This window comes from Salmo trutta, chromosome 38 (genome assembly GCF_901001165.1).
Source record: "Salmo trutta chromosome 38, fSalTru1.1, whole genome shotgun sequence".
In the NCBI taxonomy this organism is placed as follows: Eukaryota; Metazoa; Chordata; class Actinopteri; order Salmoniformes; family Salmonidae; genus Salmo; species Salmo trutta.
Window position 1 is genome coordinate 26,297,616 of NC_042994.1, and position 8,860 is coordinate 26,306,475.

Sequence of the window (8,860 nt, forward strand, 5' to 3'; positions counted from 1 at the left end):
GGGTTACCTTGTTGGGGAACACAGTATCTATCTCCTCCTGCAGTTTGGTGATGGTGTGGGGGTTACCTTGTTGGGGAACACAGTATCTATCTCCTCCTGCAGTTTGGTCATGGTGTGGGGGTTACCTTGTTGGGAAACACAGTATCTATCACCTCCTGCAGTTTGGTCATGGTGTGGGGGTTACCTTGTTGGGGAATACAGTATCTATCTCCTCCTGCAGTTTGGTCATGGTGTGGGGGTTACCTTGTTGGGGAATACAGTATCTATCTCCTCCTGCAGTTTGGTCATGGTGTGGGGGTTACCTTGTTGGGGAACACAGTATCTATCTCCTCCTGCAGTTTGGTCATGGTGTGGGGGTTACCTTGTTGGGGAACACAGTATCTATCTCCTCCTGCAGTTTGGTCATGGTGTGGGGGTTACCTTGTTGGGGAACACAGTATCTATCTCCTCCTGCAGTTTGGTCATGGTGTGGGGGTTACCTTGTTGGGGAACACAGTATCTACCTCCTCCTGCAGTTTGGTCATGGTGTGGGGGTTACCTTGTTGGGGAACACAGTATCTACCTCCTCCTGCAGTTTGGTCATGGTGTGGGGGTTACCTTGTTGGGGAACACAGTATCTACCTCCTCCTGCAGTTTGGTCATGGTGTGGGGGTTACCTTGTTGGGGAACACAGTATCTATCACCTCCTGCAGTTTGGTCATGGTGTGGGGGTTACCTTGTTGGGGAACACAGTATCTATCACCTCCTGCAGTTTGGTCATGGTGTGGGGGTTACCTTGTTGGGGAACACAGTATCTATCTCCTCCTGCAGTTTGGTCATGGTGTGGGGGTTACCTTGTTGGGGAACACAGTACCTATCTCAACCTGCAGTTTGGTCATGGTGTGGGGGTTACCTTGTTGGGGAACACAGTATCTATCACCTCCTGCAGTTTGGTCATGGTGTGGGGGTTACCTTGTTGGGGAACACAGTATCTATCTCCTCCTGCAGTTTGGTCATGGTGTGGGGGTTACCTTGTTGGGGAACACAGTATCTATCACCTCCTGCAGTTTGGTCATGGTGTGGGGGTTACCTTGTTGGGGAACACAGTATCTATCACCTCCTGCAGTTTGGTCATGGTGTGGGGGTTACCTTGTTGGGGAACACAGTATCTATCTCCTCCTGCAGTTTGGTCATGGTGTGGGGGTTACCTTGTTGGGGAACACAGTATCTATCTCCTCCTGCAGTTTGGTCATGGTGTGGGGGTTACCTTGTTGGGGAACACAGTATCTATCACCTCCTGCAGTTTGGTCATGGTGTGGGGGTTACCTTGTTGGGGAACACAGTATCTATCTCCTCCTGCAGTTTGGTCATGGTGTGGGGGTTACCTTGTTGGGGAACACAGTATCTATCTCCTCCTGCAGTTTGGTCATGGTGTGGGGGTTACCTTGTTGGGGAATACAGTATCTATCTCCTCCTGCAGTTTGGTCATGGTGTGGGGGTTACCTTGTTGGGGAACACAGTATCTATCACCTCCTGCAGTTTGGTCATGGTGTGGGGGTTACCTTGTTGGGGAACACAGTATCTATCTCCTCCTGCAGTTTGGTCATGGTGTGGGGGTTACCTTGTTGGGGAACACAGTATCTATCTCCTCCTGCAGTTTGGTCATGGTGTGGGGGTTACCTTGTTGGGGAATACAGTATCTACCTCCTCCTGCAGTTTGGTCATGGTGTGGGGGTTACCTTGTTGGGGAACACAGTATCTATCTCCTCCTGCAGTTTGGTCATGGTGTGGGGGTTACCTTGTTGGGGAACACAGTATCTATCTCCTCCTGCAGTTTGGTCATGGTGTGGGGGTTACCTTGTTGGGGAACACAGTATCTATCTCCTCCTGCAGTTTGGTCATGGTGTGGGGGTTACCTTGTTGGGGAACACAGTATCTATCTCCTCCTGCAGTTTGGTCATGGTGTGGGGGTTACCTTGTTGGGGAACACAGTATCTATCTCCTCATGCAGTTTGTAACAATAGTTTGTAACAGGTTTATGTTTGTAACAGGTGTTTATAGTGTTTGTAACAGTAGTTTAAAGGTGTGTGTTTGTAACAGGTGTGTGTTTGTAACAGTAGTTTATTGGTGTGTGTTTGTAACAGTAGTTAACAGGTGTGTTTGTAACAGTAGTTAACAGGTGTGTTTGTAACAGGTGTGTGTTTGTAACAGTAGTTTATTGGTGTGTGTTTGTAACAGTAGTTAACAGGTGTGTTTGTAACAGGTGTGTGTTTGTAACAGTAGTTAACAGGTGTGTTTGTAACAGTAGTTAACAGGTGTGTTTGTAACAGGTGTGTGTTTGTAACAGTAGTTTATAGGTGTGTGTTTGTATGCGTTGACTGATCATATCAAATTATGACATAAAGAACCATTGTGTTGAACACTGTGTGATGTTTAACAGTGAGAATCACAGAATGGTGAACTTACTAAATGACTAGAGTTGACTGTGTGATATTAGGTTGCTTCTTGTGTAGATATTTTCCGTCTGGATTTTAATGATTTGTAACAGTAGTTTCCAGGTGTGTGTTGGTAACAGGTGTGTGTTTGTAACAGTAGTTAACAGGTGTGTGTTTGTAACAGTAGTTTGCAGGTGTGTGTTTGTAACAGTAGTTTATTGGTGTGTGTTTGTAACAGGTGGGTGTTTGTAACAGTAGTTTACAGGTGTGTTTGTAACAGGTGTGTGTTTGTAACAGTAGTTTATAGGTGTGTGTTTGTAACAGTAGTTTACAGGTGTGTGTTTGTAACAGTAGTTTATAGGTGTGTGTTTGTAACAGGTGTGTGTTTGTAACAGTAGTTTATAGGTGTGTGTTTGTAACAGTAGTTTACAGGTGTGTTTGTAACAGTAGTTTACAGATGTGTTTGTAACAGGTGTGTGTTTGTAACAGTAGTTTATTGGTGTGTGTTTGTAACAGTAGTTTATAGGTGTGTTTGTAACAGGTGTGTGTTTGTAACAGTAGTTTACAGGTGTGTTTGTAACAGGTGTGTGTTTGTAACAGTAGTTTATAGGTGTGTGTTTGTAACAGTAGTTTACAGGTGTGTGTTTGTAACAGTAGTTTATAGGTGTGTGTTTGTAACAGGTGTGTGTTTGTAACAGTAGTTTATAGGTGTGTGTTTGTAACAGTAGTTTACAGGTGTGTTTGTAACAGTAGTTTACAGATGTGTTTGTAACAGGTGTGTGTTTGTAACAGTAGTTTATTGGTGTGTGTTTGTAACAGTAGTTAACAGGTGTGTTTGAAACAGGTGTGTGTTTGTAACAGTAGTTTATAGGTGTGTGTTTGTAACAGTAGTTTATTGGTGTGTGTTTGTAACAGTAGTTAACAGGTGTGTTTGTAACAGGTGTGTGTTTGTAACAGTAGTTTATTGGTGTGTGTTTGTAACAGTAGTTAACAGGTGTGTTTGAAACAGGTGTGTGATTGTAACAGTAGTTTATAGGTGTGTGTTTGTAACAATAGTTTCCAGGTGTTTGTATGTAACAGGTGTGTGTTTGTAACAGTAGTTTATAGGTGTGTTTGTAACAGGTGTGTGTTTGTAACAGTAGTTTATTGGTGTGTGTTTGTAACAGTAGTTAACAGGTGTGTTTGTAACAGGTGTGTGTTTGTAACAGTAGTTTATAGGTGTGTGTTTGTATGCGTTGACTGATCAGATCAAATGATGACATAAAGCACCATTGTGTTGAACACTGTGCGATGTTTAACAGTGAGAATCGCAGAATGGTGAACTTACTAAATGACTAGAGTTGACTGTGTGATATTAGGTTGCTTCTTGTGTAGATATTTTCCGTCTGGATTTTAATGATTTGTAACAGTAGTTTCCAGGTGTGTGTTTGTAACAGGTGTGTGTTTGTAACAGTAGTTAACAGGTGTGTGTTTGTAACAGTAGTTTGCAGGTGTGTGTTTGTAAAAGTAGTTTATTGGTGTGTGTTTGTAACAGGTGTGTGTTTGTAACAGTAGTTTATAGGTGTGTGTTTGTAACAGTAGTGTGTTTGTAACAGTAGTTAACTGGTGTATGTTTGTAACAGTGGTTTACAGGTGTGTGTTTGTAATAGTAGTTTGTAGGTGTGTGTTTGTAACTGTAGTTTCCAGGTGTGTGTTTGTAACAGTGGTTTACAGGTGTGTTTGTAATAGTAGTTTATAGATGTGTGTTGGTAACAGTAGTTTCCAGGTGTGTGTTTGTGTCAGTAATTTACAGGTGTGTGTTTGTAACAGTAGTTTATTGGTGTGTGTTTGTAACAGGTGTGTGTTTGTAGCAGTAGTTAACTGGTGTATGTTTGTAACAGTGGTTTACAGGTGTGTGTTTGTAATAGTAGTTTGTAGGTGTGTGTTTGTAACTGTAGTTTCCAGGTGTGTGTTTGTAACAGTGGTTTACAGGTGTGTGTTTGTAATAGTAGTTTATAGATGTGTGTTGGTAACAGTAGTTTCCAGGTGTGTGTTTGTATCAGTAATTCACAGGTGTGTGTTTGTATCAGTAGTTTACAGGTGTGTGTTTGTATCAGTAGTTTACAGGTGTGTTTTTGTATCAGTAATTTACAGGTGTGTATTTGTATCAGTAATTTACAGGTGTGTGTTTGTATCAGTTGTTTACAGGTGTGTGTTTGTAACAATAGTTTCCAGGTGTTTGTTTGTAACAGTTGTTTACAGGTGTGTGTTTGTAACAATAGTTTCCAGGTGTTTGTTTGTAACAGTTGTTTACAGGTGTGTATTTGTAACAATAGTTTACAGGTGTGTGTTTGTAACAGTAGTTTACAAGTGTGTATTGCAGGTACCTTTAGTCTGCTCCTATCCTGTCTTTGTGTTGCTGCCTTTCTGAGAGTCGATCATCAGCTTTAAGGAATCCCCCCGACTCTGGAAGCAGAAAGAAATTCGGTCAATTACGTCCAATCACAAACAGATTCAGACTGGATCTGGTCCAATCACAACCAACACAATCAGATTCTACTGGATCTGGTCCAATCACAACCAACACAATCAGATTCTACTGGATCTGGTCCAATCACAACCAACACAATCAGATTCTACTGGATCTGGTCCAATCACAACCAACACAAACAAATTCTACGGGATGCAGTCTGTCTGACCAAAAGATTTAGCGTTTATATATATATATATATGAATATTTGAGTGCCATTAAGTGCCAAAATGGCATTTCCATTGTATTTACATAGGTTGTGTATAGGTTATAGATGTTATTTATTCATCTTCGCTTTCATTTTTTCTACACTCTGTGAACATACCGTGAGAGTGGTGTCAGGGCGTTCAGCCCTGATCTTGTTGTAGATCTGAAGAAGTCTGTCGTCTTTTCAGGGTAGAAGGAGAAACTAAGGACCTGGAATACAAGGAAGAGGAACGGAAACCACCCTGGATGTAGGTACCCGGGGCCCCAAATCCATTAGTGTGGCCCTCCACTCAGCTGTCTATCTATTCATTCAGGGGAAGTACGGGGAGATGAACGAAATGAAAACACCCCTGGCGTTGACACGGCAGCCCTGGTGTTGACACGGCAACGGAAACGAACACGTCTTCTGTCAGTAGAAGAAAAGGTTTTCAGAAATACAGAATACTCGGGAGTCGGGATCAACATTCAACGACACAAGTGTCAGTCTTTGTCCATGGTACACTACCTGACCAAAAGTAAAGTGACTGCTGGCCTCACAACTACTGACTACGCAACTACCAACCACATAACTACTGACTACAGACCGCAAACACACAACTACCGCTGACAAACACACATCTACTGACCACACAACTACTGACCGAGCAACTACTGGCCGCAAACACACAACTACCGACCGCAAACATACAACTACCGACCGCAACCACGCAGCTACCGACCACAACTACTGACCACAACTACTGACCGCACAACCACCGATCATACAACCATTGACCACAATCACACAACCACTGACCACACCTACTGACCACACCTGCCGACTACACAACTACCGACCACAACTACTGACCACACAACTACTGACATCAACTACTAACCACACAACTACCGACCACACCAACTGCCCACACCTACTGACCACACCTACTGAAAACACCCACCGACCACACCTACTGATCACACCTACCGACCACACCTACTGACTACAACCACACAACTACTGACCAAACATCTAGTGACCACACAACTACTGACCACAATCACACAACTACCAACCACTCAACTACTGACCACAACAACTGACCCCACAGCTACTGACCTAACACCTACTGACCACACAACTTCTGACCAAACAAATGCCGGCCACAATTACCGAGCACAACAACTGACCACAACGACTGACAGCAACTACTGACCACACAACCACTGACTGCAACTACTGACCATGCAACTACTGACCACACAACTACTGACCACAACTACGGACCACAACTACTGGCCTCAACTACTGACCGCGCAACAACTAACCACACAATCGCTGGCCAAACAACTACTGACTATTCAACTACCGACCACAACTACTGACCAGAACTACTGACCACACAACCACTGTCCACAACTACTGACCACACAACTACCGACCGCAACTACTGACCACACAACTACTGATCACACAACCACTGACCACAATCACACAACTACTGACCACACCTACCAACCTCAACTACTGACCACACAACTACTGACCACACAACTACTGACCACACAACCACTGACAACAATCACACAACTACCAACCACAAACACACAACTACCGACCACAACCACTGACCACAATCACACAACTACCGACCACAACTACCGACCGCAACTACTGACCACACAACTACTGCCCACAACCACTGACTGCAACCACTGACCGCACAACTACCAACCACAACTACCGACCACAACTACTGACCACACAACTACTGATCACAACTACGGACCACAACTACTGGCCTCAACTACTGACCGCGCAACAACTAACCACACAATCGCTGGCCAAACAACTACTGACTATTCAACTACCGACCACAACTACTGACCAGAACTACTGACCACACCTACCAACCTCAACTACTGACCACACAACTACTGACCACAATCACACAACTACTGACCACACCTACCAACCTCAACTACTGACCACACAACTACTGACCACACAACTACTGACCACACAACCACTGACAACAATCACACAACTACCAACCACAAACACACAACTACCGACCACAACCACTGACCACAATCACACAACTACCGACCACAACTACCGACCACAACTACCGACCGCAACTACTGTCCACACAACTACTGACCACACAACTACTGCCCACAACCACTGACTGCAACCACTGACCACACAACTACTGACCACACAACCACTGACCACAATCACACAACTACTGACCACAACTACTGACCTCAACTACTGTCCACAACTACTGACCGCAACTACTGACCACACAACTACTGATCACACAACCACTGACCACAATCACACAACTACTGACCACAACTACTGACCTCAACTACTGACCGCACAACTACTGACCACACAACTACTGACCACACAACTACTGACCGCAACTACTGACCTAAACTACTGATCACACAACCACTGACCACAATCACACAGCTACTGACCACAACTACTGACCTCAACTACTGATCACACAACCACTGACCACAATCACACAACTACTGTCCACAATTACTGACCGCAACTACTGACTGCAAACACACAACTACCAACCGCAAACACACAACTACCGACCGCAACTACTGACCGCAAGGACTGACCGCAACTACCGACCACACAACCACCGACCACACAACCACCGACCACACAACTACTGACCGCAACCACTGTCCGCAACTACTGACCACACACCATCCGGTGAAACATCTGGCTCGTTGTTCAATCTGTGATTGACTCTTGTGAGTGGAAAATGCTGTGTTGTTACTGTTGGCACGGCACCAGGACTGACGATTACAGCTGAGTGGCTGTGAGGGTCAGGCGGCGTTAACGTGTGTGTGTGCGAATGAGATTGAGAAAGAAAGAGTGCATTTGCTGCGGTGAGTCTCGTAATGTAACGAGGAAGTGAGTTGGCTAGTTATTGTGTTTTTTATTTTAACCGTCCTTTCTACCAAAGTAAATATCCATATGAACACTTTCCCACATGGCTTCCATCTTCAGGCAATAAAGAAATGACCTCATAACTCTCTTGTAATCAAAGTTATCTCATCTCTCTGCCAGGGGCCTAGTTGCAAAACATTTAATAAACGGAAGCAAACTGAACGAAACGTGGAGGGACCTACCTGTATTTATCCAATATTAACTCAAATTTTGCTCCGTTTGCTTCCATTTAGTTCTTAAACGTTACACGGTTTCCATAATGAATGTGCCAATCATTCACCAATTTAAATTAAATTTAAGGGGCTTTAATGGCATGGGAAACATATTTTTATATTGCCAAAGCAAGTGAAATAGATAATAAACACAAGTGAAATCAACAATACAAACATTTGAAATGTCATATTATGTCTACACAGTGTTGTAATGAAGTGCAAATAGTTAAAGTACAAAAGGGAAAATCAATCTCCCTGCTTCACTTTCACCTCTCACACAGTCTCCCTCCTATCTCTTTATTGCAGTGTGTCGTGAACAACATTTGCCTGAGCAACAATACTAGAATCGGTGGTTCGGTTTTCAATATAAAAGTTACCCATTGAAACCGATGCAAACGGATACAAATGGAATCATGCTACAATTGGACGAGATAATTCGAAACAAGGTTGGAATATTGTTATATACATTTAAAAAAATACAATAATTTGATAATTTGATGCCCCCCAAAAAATCTGTTGAAATTGCACTGTGGGTGTTACTCTTCAGGACTGC

General features: G+C 43.6%; 1 long non-coding RNA gene across 4 annotated transcripts; it reads right to left on the minus strand.

The window, feature by feature from the left end:
* Nucleotides 1–1,911: 1,911 nt before the first annotated feature.
* LOC115178498 (uncharacterized) lies at nucleotides 1,912–7,925 on the minus strand. 4 transcript variants are annotated; one of them, XR_003872637.1, is made up of 4 exons: nucleotides 7,817–7,925; nucleotides 5,249–5,536; nucleotides 4,781–4,859; nucleotides 1,912–1,954 (listed from the first exon to the last, which is right to left on the minus strand). It is a non-coding gene; the product is annotated as an uncharacterized LOC115178498 (long non-coding RNA). The 4 variants fall into 4 exon arrangements; XR_003872638.1 differs by lacking the exon at nucleotides 1,912–1,954 and having other exon boundaries at nucleotides 4,356–4,859; nucleotides 7,843–7,925; XR_003872636.1 differs by lacking the exon at nucleotides 1,912–1,954 and having other exon boundaries at nucleotides 4,356–4,859.
* Nucleotides 7,926–8,860: the final 935 nt, after the last annotated feature.